Source organism: Triturus cristatus, chromosome 5_1 (genome assembly GCF_964204655.1).
Source record: "Triturus cristatus chromosome 5_1, aTriCri1.1, whole genome shotgun sequence".
NCBI classification, from domain to species: domain Eukaryota; kingdom Metazoa; phylum Chordata; class Amphibia; order Caudata; family Salamandridae; genus Triturus; species Triturus cristatus.
In genome coordinates, this window is record NC_140587.1 from 229,431,565 (window position 1) to 229,452,363 (window position 20,799).

Below are 20,799 nucleotides of genomic sequence, written 5' to 3' on the forward strand. Positions count from 1 at the left end.
CCAGCAGCCGCCAGGAGAACAGGTTGAGGAAAAGGAGGAATCACAGGACCCACAGTATCTTGTGCATAGGGAGGTGGTGATTTCAATAGATAAGACAATAATGGATCCTCTTACGCTTCTTCTCCCGTCTTATCAGAACTAGACGGTAAAACCGGGTAACATTTATCCACCGCCATATGATGCAGTCTAGCAAAAACTTCCTGCTCCTTTTCGTCTTTGTCTCGCTGATACTGTTCTGCATTTCGCATTACCGTAATAACACCTTCTCTCTTATTTTTCTTAATCTGTTTGATTTCTTTCTGCTTGGCCTCTTTACGCCATAACCGAAAGGAATCAAACATGGCCGGCCTAGCCTTCTTTTTAAACAATTTAGCTTCAAGATTATCTAATATTGCAGTTTCAAACTACCATGTGATGGCCAAATAAGAACACCATCATTTTTAGTGTAACAAATCCAATATTCATTATATATGATAGGACCTACTCCGTGGCGACTATAGAGCTCATAAATTGGAGTTCCAACTGGAGGTATCGGACATGAATCCTCCAGTCGGGAATCCGTACTGCAACATTTAAGGAAACCAAACAAAGTACTACGGCCAGGCATCGCGCACACTAACCGAGTTTACAAACTTCAAGGGCTATCGAATTACGATATCCTTGCAAAAAAATGCAAGACCCTCGGTTTTTGGCAATTGCAATTGTCAAATAAAACCCAACAACTAGGAACCAACAACTAAGAACCACAAATGCAATGGAACCATGCAAACAACCAGGTTTAACCAAGTTACAAAAAAAATACAAAGTAACCGTCCCAAAAAGGAACTACAAAACCATGGACTCTGGGAGCGACCCACAAATACTTAACTGAAAGAGCAATGGCGTCACCAGGAAGGCCCGTCTATCGTCTCGCCGTACAAAGGACTACGCCAGGCGCCAAAACAGGTCGACAGTCAGGGCATCAGTCCGTCGCAGCCGTCAGGAGGCGGGAATCTTCGCGGGAAAAGTCTTCGGACCACTTATTTCGACAACTGGATCGATGAAGCGGGGTGCACCTTCCCTCGGAGATTTCACACGAAGTTCCTCACGATCGTCGGGCTTTGGACCGGTACCGCTGATGTCGCCCCACGTTGGGCGCCAACTGAAGGACTGGGCTATTCTAAGGCCCAGCGGTGCCAGGGGACAACACCTGAAACCTTCGTGGGTTACCTGTTCCGGCGTACAAAACACAGAGACACGGGACACTTCCTGCGGCGTCAAAGATCAGTATTTATTTACTGCAGGGATACAGAAATCGCAAGAAGTACACAACGTGTAGGTTCTGAGAGACTGCTTCAATTTGCAAAAGTGGATCGCTCCTTTTATACACATTTTCGTCATTGAACAACATGGCAAACAAAAGGTTACAACTCAGTTTCCACAGTAAACTTCAAAAGGGTCGCATTCATGTTTTCAGAAACCCGGAACATAATTACAGCAGCATTGCCGGTTCCCAACTGTAAAAGCACATTATCCCCACATTAAGCACATTCCATTCTGACTGTAAACGAATTAGGAGAAGGGACAGAAACAGGTGCAAGAGAAAAACAAGGATGCACAACAGATTGGAAAAGAGTGTAGAGAGCAATATCGGAAACTTGATTGCAGGATCAAAGGACTCGTGCCTAATGCATGCACGACTGAAACAATACACTAGCACGGCAAGATGAGCCTCGAGCAGAGCCATCTGCCCTTGCAGTGTCATCCCCCTCATCATAAAGACACCTTCAAAGGAACATGTGTCCTCCGCGAAAGCCTGGGAATACCAGGGTCGCAAAGCGGACAGTGTCCGTTCGCTGACTACTTGAGGGCAAGAGACAAAATGGATGCCGTATCTAAAATGGAACCCAAGGGTTCAGATGGACACACCCAGGAATGAGACGAACCGTACATAGTAGCGTAGCGAAAACGCGTACACCCACTAAACTCGTCATTTGCGGTTCGTAGATACCAAACTCGTCCATATTCGAACAACCCAAAAAATGTCATTACGATTCTCACGGAACCTCAGTTCTAAGACTGGTTGCTCTGCACTTACAAAGAAGCAAAACTGCATGTACCACAATGCAAAGGGGAAGAACAGGACAGATGTTGCGATCTGGGGTAAAGGAAAAAGTCTACAAAACAAATAAAAATCCGTATGCGACTAGAAAAAACTAAAACACAGCAAAAGATACAGTGCGATAATATTGCAGCGCTCAGAATACACGAGAAAAGTTTACAAAAGTGCCACTGCGTGTAAACTTGTAATATCTCCCCCCATCAGTCTGCCCTTGCCACATGCAAGACCCGTGTGGAGGCAAACGCATATGTAAACATGCAGCAATGCTGCAAGTGAACCCCATAAACAGAGGGGAGAGGGCCCCACACCCGCTCCTCAGATTTTACTCACCAGGGCTGAAAGTCGTCAGCAGGAATGAAGACGTGGGCTCGCTGCTGCTGCCCGCCCTACCACAAAATGTGCAGCATAGATTTAGCTTTTCTTGCTGCATAATTCTGCCTTCCCCTACCATATAATTCCAGTGATTCTGTGCATTATCTACGACGAACTGCACCAGTTACAACTAGCTCTACAAAGTAACTCGGGGCTCCACAGAGTTGCATGTAGTCCGTTAGCACAGCACTTCAATGCCTTGTCCGAGGTAGTGTTATGTAAATCTACAACCGAATACCATAACGAAAAGGATCAAGGTGAACCATGAACGGGCAGCGAATGCGAGGCTGTACATTTATGAGGCATAGGTCAGACATGTGGAAACCTGGCGTGACACAATGCACAGGGAAACTGAACACTGAACGCAACAAATGACAACCCTGATTGGAAAGAGGAAAAGGTTCACATTCCGTTGATGGCATTTCCAACTTCATACATTCGTCATGCTTGCACATGTGTTAGCCTCAGTCTTATATGAGTGTTCCCAAGGTAGAAAGGCGTGTGAAGGTTGTGGATCAGATGTTCACTCCTTAGCTCTTTACTTGGACTTTCTCTTGTCACTTTAAGTGTCACACCTTTGGTAGTAGAATGTCACCCCCAAGTACACTGAAACAATGAAGATGTCACATATAAGCAATCTGGCACCTTGGCAGCTATGCGGTTGTCAGTGCATCAAAACCACAGCCCCCCTTGGCAGCTCGCCCCGGGGAGCCCGTCAGCGAGTCCAGGGGTTTAGTTGTACATGTACATGGACTCTTGTTCTGTGGGAGACTACAAGTTGCAGCATGCACGGTTCTGGTCGGCAGAGAGAGCTCCACTGTCACAAGATATCCCCCAGGCCAGCTGAGGGCTGGTTTATGTATTCTGGAACTGCGCCAGTTCATGGTTTCCAGATTGCTGCACTCGAAGTTCACTAGTGGCACTGAAAGTGAAAGTGTGTGCCTGAGGGGAGTGGGCTCTGTCTGACCTGACCACCCATGGCCAAAGCAGCACCACTCCGCCCCCGCGGCAGAGCCCACTGCATGAGCGGTGGTGGCATGGCGGGCCAGGGCCACCATCCGTTACACGAGACCCGACTGCATGGGCATGGAGGCCGAGCAAGGCGACTAAATCCAGGTGCATGACTGTAGAATTGCGCTGGAATGCTGGGCGTTAAGACCTCCTCGGCTGAGGAGGCGTGGTGAGGGTGGGATAAGGGAGGAGGCAGAGCCATGCCCAAGAAACGGCAGTAGAGAGTAGGAATTAGAAAAGAAAGGTTGTGAATAAACGAGGCTGCTAGAATCCTGACCTTGTGTCCGTGTCCTTTGTGTGAAAGACACTACAACTGGCGACGAGGGTGGCCACGGCCCATGCGGTGTGGGTGCGTGCCCTGTTGAATGTGGCTGCCTGGCGGAGCTGCGCGAGCATGTGGAGTGCTCTTCAGGATTCACGTGGCGTGGTTCGGGATCCTACCCTGACCGCGTTCATTCCGACGTGCTGCAACGCGGGTGCCCACCCCGGTCGTGTCTGGATTGCCGACAGACTGAGGGGTAGCTGAGAGCCCCCCGACGCTCGAGTAGCGCAAAGAGTGAAGGACACATGGGGGCCCCCCCCGACGTTGGAGTGACGTGGAGGTCCCACGTTCCCTGCATGCAACGACGATCTGGGTGCCCACCCCAGTCGCATGTTTCCTGTGCCCTGGTACCGGTGTGTGAGTGCCTTCCTTCGTGTCCGAGTGCTGGGAGAGGCCCGGTTGCCTGAGACGCTGCTGCCGGTGTGTACAAGGCTGAATCTCGAGGGGCGTGTGAGTTTGGGGCGGCCATCTTTGAGTCAGGCGCCTGCACCAATCCCCTGTGAGGGATCCCTGGCGGCCATCTTGAAGTTAGGCGAAGTTCAAAAACCAGCATCAAGCATTGGTAAATGTCACTGAATGATCTAAAATTCATCAAGCACTGGCAAATTCAACTGAAAAAGCCTAAAAGTAATCAAGCATTGGTAAATGCAACTGAACGGTCGGGAATTTATCAAGCACTGGCAAATTCAAATGAAAGAGCCTAAAAGTCATCAAGCATTGGTATATGCAACTGAATGATCTGGAATTCATCAGGCACTGGCAAAAATCCAAATTAAAGAGCCTAAGAGTCATCAAGCATTGGTAAATGTAACTGAATAACCTGAACGTCAATCAAGCATTGATACATTCAACTGAAAATTGTGAAAACTCGTCAAGCACTGGTAGAGTCAACTGACAGGCCATTTCATCACCATGTCTACCTCACCATCTCATCGAGCAGGTCTGGCGCAAGCCAATGCTGGACATATGGGGATGCTTGGAGTGTCGTTTCTGCACCCACCTGCACCGCTGGTCCTCGAAACAGGAGGAGGTATGGGTCTTCAGTGGAAGGAGTGGCTGGAGGATTTTGAAGACTTTATGAAAGGGTCGCACGTGACGGACGCCGGTCAACAGCTGATAGCACTACGTAATTTAATAGGAAAAGATGTCGGCCAAATCATAAAAGAACTACCTGCAGGCGATGTGGCATCCTACACTGATGTGTGTGTAGCCCTAAACCGGAAATTCTTGCATAAAAAGAACATTGATTATGAGAGATACACGTTTAACCTGGCGGCTCAAGAAAAAGAAGAGCCCATGTGCACCTTCATCACTCGCCTTAGACGTCTGGCACGCTATTGCGAGTTTGACTCTTTCTCGACCGAAGATGCCCTTCATCTGAGGGTTATTGAAGGATGTCAGTCTGAATCATTAAGACGGAAACTGTTAAAGAAAAGCTATTCGCTGGACGAAATCGAAGAGATGACACGGGTGCATGATCAGGCTGAAGAGCATGCCAAAAAGATGGAAGCAGGGAGAAGTGAAAAGCGTGAACAAGCTTTCAAGCTTTAATCCCGCAACACACGCAGATATTCTCCAGCAAAGCCGAGGTCATCGCGGTCCAGGATGCAACAGCAGCCGGTGCACCGACAACGTCGTAGCTCCAGTCGAAATAACAGACGGCGAGAGCGGCATCTCAAATGTTATCGGTGTGGCAATGATTTTCCCCACACGGATGGGTGCACCGCTATGGGTCAGAAATGCCGGAAGTGTGGAGGGGAGAACCATTTCGAGAACGTATGCGGAAATTACATAAAAAACAAACAGAATGATCAGGAAAGGTCATCTCGATCTGTGAGCACGCGTCATCAGGCCAAAGCAGTACGTGATCACAGAGACTCGTCAACAGGATCCTCCTGCTCCAGCTGCCAATCTCGCCGAAGTTATCGATCTCGACACACGTCTTCTCAAGAATCAAGGTCACTGTCTCCCATCTCGCAGGACAGTGATGAATATGTGTGTATGGTCGCTGACCCCGACCAATTGAAAAAATATCCTCGGCTCAGCATCCAAATCGGCAAACACTGGACCAAATTTGTGATGGACAGCGGAGCGTCTTTAAACTATATACCAGTGGCGGAATATCAGAGGATGAAGCCACCACCGCGACTAAGCCCGGCTCATGTGAGATTTTACACGTGGATGTCCAAAAAGCCACTACCGTGTTTGGGGAAGTTCTCAACGCTTCTCACATATCAGGATCACACCATTCCTGCGTATATCCACATCATTAAAGGGCCAGAGGCTGACTGCCTTCTGAGTCTTCCGACTGCCGAGCGGCTAAGACTAGTGGACATTTTGTACAGGGTTGATGGCGAACTTGATGTGGCTCAAAAATTTCCAAAGCTATTTGCAGGCCTGGGAAAGATGGCTCATTGTCAAATTCGATTACACATCAACGAACAAATAACTCCAGTAGCTCAACACCATCGATGGGTCCCCTTTCATCTTCAACACGCTGTTGAACAGGAGCTACAAGATCTGCTCAAAGCTGACATCATTGAAAGGACAGATGGACCTACACCCTGGGTTTCTCCGGTAGTCGTTGTGCCGAAAAAGGGAGAACCTGACAAAGTCTGGCTGTGTGTTGACATGAGGGCGCCTAACACCGCCAGTGAAAAAGAAATACACCCAGGGCCACATATCAGCGACATGATTGCGTCACTCAACGGAGCAAAGATATTCTCCAAACTGGATTTCAATAAAGGTTACCACCAACTGGAATTACATGAGCAGTCGCGTTACATCACAACTTTTTCAACCCACCTTGGCCTCTTCCGATACAAGAGACTCAGTTTCGGAGTGTCTTCCGCTGCTGAAATCTTTCAAGAAGCCATTAGGAAAACGATTCATCACATCCCCAATGCCCTAAACTACAGTGATGATATCCTGGTGTATGGGTCCACAACACGAGAACACGATGCTGCCTTAGAACGAGTCTGTCATGCACTAAGGGAAGCCAATCTCACGTTAAATAAAGCCAAGTGTGATCCCTACAAGTCCACGTTGAAGTTCTTTGGCCATATCTTCTCCCAGGCGGGAATGAGACCAGATCCAGACAAAGTGGCGGCGCCAAATGACACCCCCAGCCCCCGGGATGCAGGAGATGTTCGCTCCTTTTTAGGGATGGCCAGCTACTGTGCTCGGTATATCCAAGATTATGCAACCATCAGTTATCCCCTGAGACAGCTCACAAAACAAGGTCACCCGTTCCAGTGGTCTGCAGGATGTGAACAAGCCTTCAACGAAATTAAAGCGGCTGTGGAGTCAGCCGACAACATGGCTTACTTTGATCCGAAAAAAAAGACAGAAATTACGGTAGATGCCAGTCCTGTGGGGTTGGGAGCAATTCTAGCTCAATATGACTCAGAAGGTGATCAAAGATACATAATTGCCTATGCAAGCAGAAGCCTGACTGAGACGGAGAAAGCATATTCACAGCCCGAAAAAGGAAGCTTGGCTGTTGTCTGGGCCTGCGAGCACTTCCACATCTTCATATACGGAAAATATTTTACATTAATCACTGACCATCAAGCCCTCATTACCATCTTTGGTAATCCTCGAGCTAAGATGCCACCGAGAATAGAACGCTGGGGCATTCGCCTCCAAGAATACACTTACACAATTGTGCACAAGCCCGGAAAAGCAGAAAACCCTGCTGATTACATGTCAAGCACCCCAAAGAAAAAAGTGCAGATCGTCTGTTGCCGAGGAATATATATGCTTTGTTGTGGATCAGGCCCGACCACCCGCAGTCCCGCTGGAGGCCATCTTAGATGCCACTCTTGAAGATGTCACTCTGTAAGAGGTAAAGCACCGTATACAGAACAATGACTGGAGACACTTAGATGTCGACACTCCAAACAGTGCAGTTGACAGACATGAACTTGCAGCCTTCAAGCACGTGAAGGAGGAACTGTCAGTAGCCACAAATGGTCTGATCTTAATAGACAATCGAATAGTCATCCCGAAACATTTATGGCAAGGCATCATTAACCTGGCACATGAAGGTCACAGAGGCATTGTGGCCACCAAGAGAGCCCTGAGGGAGCGAGTATGGTTTCCGGTCCTAGATCAAATGGTAGAAATCACATTGAAGGACTGTCCCCAATATCAACTGGTCAGTCGACCTCATCCTCCCGCACCACTGCAAATGTCCCGATTGCCGGAGGGTGTGTGGCAGCATATTGCTGTAGACTTCTTTGGGCCATTTAAGTCTGGACAATATATCCTGGCTATCATGGATGAGTACTCACGGTTTCCAATTGCACAACTCATTGCATCAACCAAAGCGTCCAGCACAATACCTGTTTTGGAAGAAGTGTTTGCCGCCTGGGGCATTCCCAAAATAGTGAAAACGGATAATGGGCCCCCATTCAACAGTCAAGATTTCGCTGACATTGCCAAACATCTCAATTTCAAGCATCACAAAATTACACCTCTGTGGCCACAGGCTAACAGAATGATTGAGAGATTTATGTCCACCTTAAAGAAAGCCATCCAACAGGCTGAAGTGTCGCGACAAGACATTCCAAAGGTCTTAAATGAAGTCCTGAGGGCTTATAGAAACACGCCTCACTCCACTACTGGTAAGTGTCTCGCGACCCTAATGCTGGGCCGGCCAGTGCGCACCAGAATACCCATGGTTGACTGGACTGATGAAGCAGTATTCCATGATTTTGACCCAGATGACATAGCTAGCACTGATCGACTCAGGAAAGAGAGAATGAAGACATATGCAGATCTTCGTTGAAGAGCTGCACCACCCGTGATTCACAAAGGTGACTGGGTACTAGTGAAACAAGAACAGCAAAAGAAGACTGATTGTCGTTATCATGAAACTCCCCTAGTGGTCACCAAACAAAAAGGAACTATGATCACTGTGGAATCGGATGATAAGAGAATCACCAGGAATGTGGCGCACTTTCAGAAGTGTAGTCCTAAAGTCAAAGAACTACTCGATGGTCCTACCACGGGAGAAACGAGACTAAATGCAACCGAAATCAGTGGCAATTCACCGAGAGCGATCCCTGGTGGAGGAGAACCAGACTGTCCAGACGTCAATGGTTGTCCCCGCCGAATCATCAAGAGACCGAGTCGTCTGATCGAAGAACTGTAACTATGTGACATTACTTTTGGTTATTTAAAGAAAAAAAGAATGATTTAACTCATTTTGTTAAGAAAGGGGGAGATGTAGCATTGCGCTGGAACGCTGGGCGTTAGGACCTCCTCGGCTGAGGAGGCGTGGTGAGGGCGGGATAAGGGAGGAGGCAGAGTCATGCCCGGGAAACGGCAGTAGAGAGTTGGAATTAGAAAAGGAAGGTTGTGAATAAACGAGGCTACTAGAATCCTGACCTTGTGTCCGTGTCCTTTGAGTGAAGGACACTACAATGACGACCACCTCGGACTGAAGGCAGGTGCGTGTGGGTCCCGCCTCATCCTCTCGGTGAAGCAAAGGGGGAGATGCCTCCGAGCGCTCACGATTCCTGCTTCCATACCTCAGTAGTTTACCTAAGCCAGGTTTTTTCCCTTTGCATCCTGGTACTTGTAGTCTTTTTTTAATCCCTTTATCAATATACCTCTCATGTACGTAATGAAGAAACCCCCGATCTCGGGTGGTGGAGGAGAAGTGTGGACATCACTTTCAGCCTTTTCATTGCCCCGTTGTCTGCGGCTTTTGTATATTTTTGGGAACAACAGTACATTGTGTATTTTACTGGTATTTGAGGAGGGGTTAGGCAGTACTTCTTGAACCATGTTAGCTTTCGTAGGAAAGTAAAGCTAGCGCCTTCCATCGATCCTGCCATGCAGCTTGAAGATTTCTCGAGGCACATTGCGGACTTTTAGAAAAATCCTTCTTACATTGATATGTCATTTACTTTTCTGACTCTTTAAGAAAAGCCCCGGAGTATCTATAGAATATACCAGCAGGGGGTACCTCATCCAACGGTACTTCTTTTATCAACTCCGGAAGGATAAACATTGTATCGACACTGCTGGGTTCAAGCGTGCACTGCAGGTTGAATGCACGTGCACCTCACCTCACCAGGCAAACTCACCTCTGGAGGGTCCAGCAGGGTTTGCAACCCAAGGTCTCATTGTAGGGGTTATATTGGGTGACCCGCGTGTTACAGAGAATACTTAAGAGATCGGGGTTACCTGCGCATGTTGGGGGCCTTTCATTCAGAGCAGGAAGCACTCCTGGTTTTTTGGCGTGCTGGTCCACTTCACAACAGCCCTACAGTGCTCTATATATGTGTTAAATCAAGAGGCTCGGAAGCGCGTTGTAAGGAATGCAGCTGCTGCTGATCGCTACATAAGATGCTCGAATAAATTGTAACGACCGGGCGTTTCCTCGGGTAGCATCACAGATACCCCACACAACTCCCACAGCTGAAGCCAGGCGCTGTGCAGTCAGGCTAGCAAGCCGCGCACTTTTACAATTCTCATTTATTGACTCAGGAATACACACCACGAGATGCGCTCAAAAGCGGGCCTTGAAGCCCGCCCTCGCGGCGCTTATGAGTCCGAGTGAGAAGAAAAAAGTGTATGGGGACAAATAAAGGAGAGAGTGTCATGCTGCCGGTAAAATATCAAATCCCAGTGGGCGTGGCCAAAAGGAGACAAGGCGGCAACAAGGAGGGACTAAGAAGCCTCCTTTACAATCAAAAGCCAGCGTTTTGCATGGAATCGGACGCTAGCCAATTGAAAAGATGGGCGGGGCTTCAACTCCGCCTCCGAGAGCTTGGGAATCTGTATCGATTCCAAGACGCTCTTGGATGCCGAGAGCAGCGCATGCGCGCTGCTTTCGACAGCCGAGACCTAAAAAACCAGTGGTATTGCTATGAGTAGCATCATCATGTCACGTCATTGTCATAGTTATTCGCTTCCACAAACAACTGCCTAGTGCAGGGATGTCATTTAAGGGTCATGAGGGTTCGCAGCTGCGACCCCTGGCTTGCTCCCTGCTGCCCTTAGCACTTCTTTTGCGACCACTGGCCTCAAAAGTGGCAAAAGCAGTCCCAAAAAGACGGTAAATAGTCTCCAGATGAACACTTTTTATGTTCTGCTGCCCTCTCACACTTTAAAATAAGTAACTTCAGCAGGAATGTCCCTCTTCTAAAAAAAACAAAAAAATCAAACTAAAAACACACATTGAGGAACAAATTATTACGTTTCTGTATTGTGAATACCTGAAAATTATGTTAGAACCATACCTTCAGTATTTTACTTAGAGACATTCAGTGATCATAAATAAAAACGTTTAGCAATACTGTCAGCCAATAACATGTTTTGTTTTATAGCACAATATCCTCCACTTCAAAAGACATGAAAAGTGTTAAGTTTTCCTGGCACATCATGTAAGTTAGTATACAGTTGTATATAAAATAGACTTGTATTCCTGTTAATAACTGCTGTGTCACACTAACTGGAAATTTACTACAGGTTTCTTACCGTTTGGGGCAAATGTAATATGACGTCACTTCCTATGACTTCTTTGGGATCAAAGGATGCGTTATGTCACTTCCGCTATCCTTAGCATTTTGGTGAATCGACACCCATGGCCTAGCGTAGTGACTAGATTCACAAAAGATCCAACATGGAATCGCATCTCCTGATGTGTTTGTCACCAGACGTCACTGCGCTCTGCCAGGTTTCCTGTAAATCATTCTCCTGGGCCTGTCTCTGGGGCAGGGGTGGGCAGCGGTCATCCACAATGTACCCACATGGGTGAGTCACTGCATCTAACAGCCTCTGCTCACCTAACATGGTCAGCCGCTGCCTTCAAGGTTCACCATGCCATGTCCTGCAGTGCCTAGCCATATCTGCTCCCCAGCCTGCTGCTCAAGCATCAAAAAGTGGGGTCCCCTCAACAGCTCCATCTTTAATAACAGGTAAGTTAAGAGTGCTATTTCACACTCCGCTTGTCACTGACAGATTTAATTCCACTAAGCTCTGATCAAGCTCCGCAAGCAACAGTTCTGCTGTATTCTGGTCTTTCTACCAAGAACAAGCACCTCACGGAGATGTAGCATAAGGCCACAAGCTCTGATCAGATTGCAGGCTTCATAGTTTTCATGAGCCCAGCTCTCACCGTGCTGCTGCATTGCTCTTTCTCCTGTCTTCTTTCTTTTTCCTCGCTTTTTATGTGTCTTCTCCTTGCTTTTCTCTCATTTTCACTGCTTTCTCCAGCTTTTTCCCCGTTTTTTCAGTGCCTGCTTGCTTTTCCCTTGTTTTCACTGCTTTCTCCTTGCTTTTCCCCCTGTTTTGTGTGCCTTCTCCTTGTTTTCCCTTTGTTTCATTGCTTTCTCCTTGTTTTTACCCCCGTTTTTTGAGTGCCTTCTCCATGCTTTTCCCTCAACATCAAGGCTTTCTCCTTCATTTTAATTGCCTTTGACATTTTTTACTCCCATTTTTTAAGCTCCTTCTCCTTGCTTTTTCATTTTCACTGCTTTCTCCTTGCTTTTTTGCATGTTTTTTGAGTGCATGTGCATGTGATGTAGCGTTTAAAAGGTTGAAAATTGTAGGGGTGCGTTATATTCACTGTTAGTAGGCACCCGCATATAATCAAATGTGTACTCATGTATTTTGTGTGCGAAATGTATTAACCCCTTCAGTGCCCGCCCCTTTCCCCGCCCTGTGCCGGCCGTTTCATTAGCGGGCGGGGTTTGTGACGAGCTGGTCTCGTCATGGGCACAGCGCAACCGCGGCCCATGACGAGACCAGCTCGTCACGGGCATTGAAGAGGTTAAGAGATGTATAAGCTGTATTGATTTAAACTAAAATGTTAGCAATATACAATGATATCGTGAATGTGTTTAGGGAAATGCATAGAGTTTTAGTTTATATGAATGCAATGTGAAGTTTTTTTTCATAAGGCTTTATTCGAACATAAAATAAGTTCATAAAAGCACAATTAAAAAGACAACATGAATTAATTACAACAGAGGTAGAAAAATCGACAGTGTAACATTGTTTAAAATAGTTAAAAGCGCATACTTTTCCTGACATTAATGGATTTAAGAAGAAAAGTAGCCGTATAAAAACACACATCTGGATGATACAAGTTAAAAAGTAAACACATACAGTCACGTAATGATTTGACCCCAAATTTGACAAACAAGGGTTTTAAATATGCTATCCGATGATGTTTATACAGCTGACAAAGCAGAAGAAAGTGCACAGTGCTTTGGGGGGTAGAGTTGTCACTTGGACATGGACCAGCTGGGGGTAGGTTCAAAGACGGGAAGGCAACCAGGTTGTGGGCTACTCCCATTCTAAACCTGGTCAATACATACCGGTGTGCCTTCCAGGTAACTTGAGATAAATAAGGTTGATAACCCACAACTTCATTTTATTCATGGTAATAGGCATAAGATGAAAGCTTAAGGCTAATATGGTGTCGTTTGGTAGAAGCCTGGTGTAGAAAACACCGCTTAAGATCAGATTTGGACAACATATCTGCCCCATGGTGATCCATAGTAATGTTAATGTTATAGATCTCCCGAAATTTATCGGTTACATACTTTAACCATGGGATTTTGGTGTAGTGGTCCAAAGTAAGACAATCAGAGATAATAGCTCTACACAGAGAGGTCTCTTCTTTGGTCCATATGGAGCGCCATAGGGTCAATGGTCTAAGTAAAATCAAATCGGAAAGGTAGTCAATGCCCAATTCATTATGCACTAAGGCGTTTGAGACAGAGGTTGGTAGGCACAACAGTTTCTTCAAAAAATCATTTTTCTCTACCTGGAGAGATCCTGCCGGGGCATAACCCCATATATCAGCTCCGTATAAGGCAATTGAAACACACCGTGATTGGAATATTTTCAGCATGTCATTTACCCGCCTATCTCCCAATTTGGTTGCCATGGTAAAGATTCCATACGCGCTCCTGGCCATTTTAGACCGTACATTCTTATGCTCATTTACCCAAGAATTTTTGTTTGAAAAAGTAACCCCCAAATACGAAAAGTTATCCACAGCCTGGACCTTTTGGCCCTCTATATAAAAGGAGGGCTGTTTCTTTCCTTGCCTGCGACCATATTCCATTACATAAGTTTTAGATTTGTTTAAAACTAACTTTCTGCTTTTGATAAATTGCATAAAACCATCCAGCAGCTGTTGGAGACCGTATGGTGTACGTGAGATTAAAACCGCGTCATCCGCGTAAAGTAGCACGGGGACATATTCATTGTTAATTTTGGGAGCATCCACTGACAAAGATTTCAGAAAGGAATCAATCTCATTAATAAAAAGTATAAAAAGCAGTGGGGCTAGCACACATCCCTGGCGTATTCCACGACCGATCTTAAACATGGGAGTGCATTCGCCTTGTGATCCATAACCGACACATGCTCTCAGTTTGGTATATAGGCGTGCTAAAAAGAAGACAATACCATCCGGGGCCCCCATTTCTAACAACTTTGCCCAAAGAATGCCGTGATCCACCAGATCAAAGGCACTACTTAGATCTGCAAAGCAGAGGTAAATCGTGCCAGTCTTGGCCAAAGTATATTTGCTAATGAGCAGCTCTAAATTTAAGCACTGCTCAATCGTGCCACGACCTTTCCTAAAACCAAGCTGACTCTCAGCTAAAATACCGTTTTCCTCCACCCATTCCTCCAATCTCACTAAGAGCACTCGGCTCATGACTTTTACGGAGGAATCCAGCAGGGAAATTGGTCGGTAGTTCTTGGCTTCCCCACGATTACCTTTCTTAAAAATTGGAACTAAAATAGATTCTTCCCAAGTCGGGGGCATTTCATTACTAACAGCTGAATTAAAAATATTGGTAAGCAAAGGCCCCCATATTTCTGGGACCAACTTGTATACATCAATTGGTACCCCATCTGGGCCTTGAGCTTTTCCCCCTTTGCTGTCCCGTATGCTATCTAAAACTTCTGGTACCGTAAAATTTAATAAAAGATGCAGCCAACTATTCTCCAAAACATGAGAAGCACCATCTGACTGACAAATTTTAGAGAAATGCGAGACCCATTCTGCCTGCATAACGTTCGAGGTTAGTTCCGGAATTTTGTCATCTTTAAGGAATGGAGAATTGACAGTTTTCCAGAACAGGGAACAATTATTCAGTTCAGCCGCCTTAGTCAGGTTGTCCCATGCCTCCTGCTGGAGTTCTAATTTCCTGCGTTTGAGGGTTTCTTTATATCTGGCTCTTAAGTCTACGACCAGACCCCTATCTCTAGGGTTGGTTGATAGGGCAGAATTCAATTCCCTCAGGGCCAGGGTACAAGTTGAGTTGAACCAACCCCGCGGTCGATCCTCCTTGTGCTTACATGTACTTGTAAGTTTGGAGTTGATGGCCGCATTAATATTGATAAAATGCTCTATAGAGCCAAGGGAACCAGAGTTATCTTCTAGGATCGCGATAATATCTTCTAGGCAACTGTGGATAATAAAATCAGACGTAATGTCGGCCTTGTCCCCCTTCCATCTAAGTCTTGTACCATTGGGGCGTTCGGCCTCAATACTAGTGATAGTACGGCCCAGAGTACTGGCATCATCCCTATCCCATAACATAACCTTTACTACCAAGCAGTTATGGTCACTAAGTTGGATGTCTATTACTTTAGGGGCCGTAATCCAGGCCTCAAGACCGGGGGAGATACAAATAAAATCTATTATTGAATTCGTTCCCCGACCTGTAAAGGTAGGACAAATCTCCCCCTTTGAATTTTTCTTATTGGCCATAATACACATATTATATGTAGCAAGAAGGTTATTTAGGGCGTCTCCGTAATGATTATGTTGAAAATGAAGAATCCCATCCTCGTGGTCATCCACCAACCCGCAGACATTAACCTCTGAGAAAGGACAGGTAGTAATATTAAAATCCCCGGCCAAAAACAAATCAAAGGCTTCATTGGATTCCTTAAAGAAGTCTACCAGTGCCCTTGAAAGATCCTTAACCGGCTGATCCCTAGAATCATTAAAAATATTATTGTAAAAATTAATTAAAAGAATATTCCTACCTCTACTTATGTGCAGCCATGAAAGCTGGGAGTGAGCCCCAACCTGAACATATTTAATAACCGACAAAGGGGCTTTAACTGAAATCAAAATGAGTAGACCCCCTTTGGCTCTTCCAGATACTGAGGCGGTAGCGGGTAACTGATATGAATTAAAACCACAATAGCCTTTAAAGTCGGTGCACCAAGTTTCCTGTAGACAGATAACATCAAAAAGATCTAAGAATTCCGTCACCCCAGACTATCTGATTTTGATCTAATTCCCGCGATATTCCAACTTACAATATAACATCCGGAGGAGCCGTGGATACCTGATCCCAAATTAATACAATTACTGCCCTGATGGGGAGCAACCATGATAGGGGTCTCCTTGGATAACTCAGAGTGGCCTACTAGATCTCCTTCTTTACCCTTAGTTATACAAATTATACTTGACCTAGGAATTGCCTCTTCCACCCCAGGCAAACATACAGTTGGGCCTATATCCAATAGGACTTGGTTCCCCTGGGTTACTGGTGGTACCACACCCGCCTCTATTTCAAAATCCAAACAGACTTCGGTGACAATGTGAAGTTAACGTGTAACATAGAAAACTTTCATGTAGTTTGCTTAAAACAATCATGAAAGGGAAGACGTAAATGTCAATAGCTTGATTTAGGCATGCTTGTGTAACCGAGTAGTGGCCAGAATTCACATATATCGTTAAGGAGAAAGGCCTGTTATTTTCTTATGTTAGCCGAGGGCAATAGGCCAAAAGGATTTATTCTAGTAGAGGTTTTAGGCTGTAGTAAATTGCAAAGTTAAAAGATGTGAAGTATGTCTGCATTCCATGATCTCACTCCAGGTGCAAGGACAGTTGCTTCGTTAGTAGAGAAGTCCTTTGTTCACGAATTGAGTTATGTAGTTAAAGCCAGACATGGGAGTGCATTGGAATGTGCCAATCGTAACTCCTAGTGCGGACGGTGTCTGGGACTCAAGGCCAAGCTGATGGACGATGGAACTGGACAGCGCTCAATGGATAATTACTGAAAGACGACCCGGCTGGAGAGGAGGTGCAAAAGGGCGTGTTCTAGGATTTGGGGTTCTGTATTAGGGAAAGCGCCCCGAGGGTGGAAGGCAGAACAGAGCAGATCCGAGCAGAGAAGAGCTAGGCGAGGAGCTAGAGGGGGTATTTATAGATCAAGCTCTCCAAGTGAAGACTTCTTAGGAAGTTTCACTCTGACACCTTTTTCTCGATTTGAGGGTCTCAAGGGATTGCTAAGTAGGGATGACATCTAGTACAGAGCAGGGACAGAGATGGTATGGTCCAGCGTTCCTAATATCGACATTGGCTTGGTAGTTTTCTACCTCATGCTTTTAGAAATTGTGCTTTTGGTTATTTTTAGTCGTATGCGGATTCTTCGTAGAGTAGCATTTGTGTTAGTGCCTATGTACTTGTTGTGCCTCGTATTGAGGAGTTTGTATCTTCAAATTTTTATGCTGATAATAAAAGCCAGAGAGCCAAGAGATTAAGTCTTGAGTCCTTGATTATAGCAATTTGCGGACAGCATTCTTTGATAATTATGTTTCTTCCCTCCACGCTATTGGGAAAGGTCCATCCGACCAGAGTGGGTTCTTGTAGATAATTGGCAGACAAGAAACTGGGCCTGAGCAGTTGGTAGCAGAGACGGATGGTTTCTTCTGATAGCGATGGACGATTAGATTAGATAAGGATAAGTGATCCTTGAGGTCCATAGACGATAAGTGATGGTGAATCATCAGATGGTGAGCGGGAGACGACGGCGGCAGATGAACATCGACGGCGAGTAGCAGTGCGGCAGGAAGCAGCAGTTCCAGGAGTGAGTATGAACAAAACGAGATGTTGTAGATTGCGGTGTTGATTTGTTGTGTGATGTCTTGCGGAGTTGGTGTGTATGTTGAGTGATTGTGAGATCAGGCTGTGAGCGCGCGCAGCCCGGGAGTTGTGGTGTAGAAGACACCTGAGATAGATTTTGTTGACCACCCAAAGGAGATCGTGAGGTACCATCGATCACCTGGACCGAGATAGGGGGAGCTAACGTGTGTGTGTATGGCAACTTAACACTGGTCGTGGGTTGTTGTGTGTGGATCTGAGTATTAGTAACCTATCAGAGGCGATCTGTCTGGCCGGACGGGGGCAGACGGTTGCCAATCGAGGTCAACAATTTCGAGAGACTGTGGACGAACAGTCAGAGGCTGTGGACGGACAGCCAGAGAAGTAACTTAATCGGTTATTTCAGCGTATGAATGGGACGAGTGTAGACTTGAAACGTGTGTCTGGTGAAGGGAACTGCTGCGAAGGAAGGAAGGTGACGTCAGAGAGTGTCGCGCTGTGATAGGCCGGTTGGTGTGAGTTGCGCTGTTATTGGAGGATTTAAGAACAAGAAGTAAACAAAGTGCGAGATACATCATGAAGTGTTTTAGGGTTTTGTGAGAATTGTGTAGAGGTGACAAGCATGTGGTCACTCGAGGGGGAGAAGAAGCCCCTCCTGAGGATACCCCAGCACATTACATGGCAAAGAATGTGGGATTACATACCATAGTTTGGATCGAGAATTGGCATAAGAACACACAAGGTGAAGGGGAACTAGCTTTCCCGAGGTAAGGCTCCTTTAGGCTAGAGGTGCTGTATCAGTTGAAGTCTGTGATGGCGTCCTTAAGACCCTTGCCAAGGCCAACACAGTTCGAAGCACTACATGCGTGGATTAGCGCAGCGCATGATAAGGAAAAGGGAAGAAATCAGGAAAGGGTGAGAAAATCGATTAGGGCATTCCAAGATGCCAGGTGGGATGCAGCGGAGAAAAGATGGAGAGTGCAGGCAATAGAGGAAGAAAAACTGTATCCCTTATTAATAGACTCGACAGGGATAAGGCATGTGAAGGCACAAGAGGAGGAAAGTGATTCCGATGATGGAGTATTGGAAAGAATGCTGGAGGAGAGACCACCTCCTTACAACCCAGAAGAGTTAGAGGACAGGTGGGGTGAGAGAGGGGAAACTAGAAGGGTAACAATTCAACCCGAGACTCGAGCAGAAGGGATGGTCTCGTTCGGAACAGAGAGTTCACGGAGTCAGTCTGAGGCTAGTGGGAGGATCGAGAGAGAGATGAGTTTGCCGGATGCCCTGAGGGTACCGGTTACCATCGGACCGATTGTGTCGATTTATAGTGCAGAATCGGAGGAGATGGAGAGGTCCGAACGGGTAGCTGAAAGAACGAGGAGGGAAAGCGAGGAAAGTGGGTTGGAGGGCGCAACGGTCCGAACTCCAAGCCCTGTACAATGGAGCACACCATTGGTAGCGGTGTCAGATTCATCTAGGGGCGAAGGTGGACGGAGACACGAAAGGCCGATGAATCTGATGGGGTCGGAATCAGAATTGCGATCATGGGTACCAACCGAGAAGCACCGAAACCCAAGTATGGCACATTCGGAGAGGGATCGGATTGATTTTTTGAACCGTTCTGCTCCTATGCAAGCACCAGAAGAGAGTAGGGTGAAGGAAGCATCAGAAGAGAGTAGGGCGAAGGAACATGAATGTGAGTACGATGAGAGACATGGAGCGAGTTGTCAGGTGTTGAAGGGAGCTCTCAAAGCAGGGACGATAGACGTTGTAATGCTCAAGGCAGAGGTAGATGAAATAATAGCTGTAACTCTACCTCTCGAGAGAATAGTAACATATAACCCGGATGAACTATTCTTTGTAGCAAAAGATGTGACTCGCAAGGCACGAATTGCACACGAGAAACTAAGGGGATTGGCGAAGGAATATGAGGTGGATCTATCCAAGACTAGAACGTTGCAAGGAAGTCATAGGATGCATTATACTGAGCGGGAGTTGGAGGAGAAAAGGGTCGTTGGTTTAAGATCACATACCAGAGAACTGATCTTAGCCATGCGAATATGGCTGATGCTTGATAAATGGGAGGAGAAATGGTCTAAGAAAAAGAACTCTAAGGGAGCGGCAGGAGGAACCCCGGGTGGAGGGTTGCCACAGGCAAAGACCTTCCCTTTGAGGGAAGTGGCGAATGGAGGATATGTGCATGTACTATGGAGCAGGGGTGATTTGGCATCATTTACGAATGATTTTCCCAGGCTCAGGGAGAAGCCTGCAGAGTGGTACAAGCAAGTTGAGCGCTTTGTTAAGATTTCGAAGGTATTATGGATCGATCTGAATACCTTATTTGATATCGTGGTTCCGGGAGATTTGTGGAACGCATGCAAGGTTGCTGTTGATTGGCCGGACTATGAGCCTGATAGGAACGTGATTACAAATGGTCCGTGGCCAGTGGTGATGAGGCTGTATGATAAAGTAATTACCTGGTTGAAATCGAAGGTTTCACCGAAAGACATTGATTGGGTGAAAATAGACAGGACAGTGCAGGAACCAAAAGAGACAGTACATGAGTTTTATGAGAGACTCTTAAAGGCTTTTAAGCAGTACAGTGGCCTAGACGAGCTGGAAATGAAAGATATGGGACAGTTTGTTTCTAAGTTTGTGTTGGGTTTGAAGCCAGAGGTTAGTCTCATGATACAGCAGCATTTGATCTGTTGGCAGAATAAGCCTGTGGATGAAATCTTACGGTACGCCAGGTACTGCACAGATGAGATTGAATCGAAACATAAAAAGCTAAAGGACAATTTGTTGCTTATACAGATGCAAGCTGCTCAGGGACCGCCGAATGGGGGACCAGTGGTAAGGAGACAGGGAAACTATCAAGTAGGAAATCAGAACGTACAGGGGCAGGGGAGGCCAAGGCCTATAGACCCTAGGACTGGCATGGATGTAGCGATACTGAAAAGGACGACTGCCTGTCACCAGTGTCACCAGGTGGGACACTGGAGACGCGAGTGTCCCCTGAGCCCCTAGAACCAGCCACAGACGGAGGGAGGAATAGCTCAGGTCCCTGGGGCGGAACATGTACAGACGGTGACTACACCTAGAATG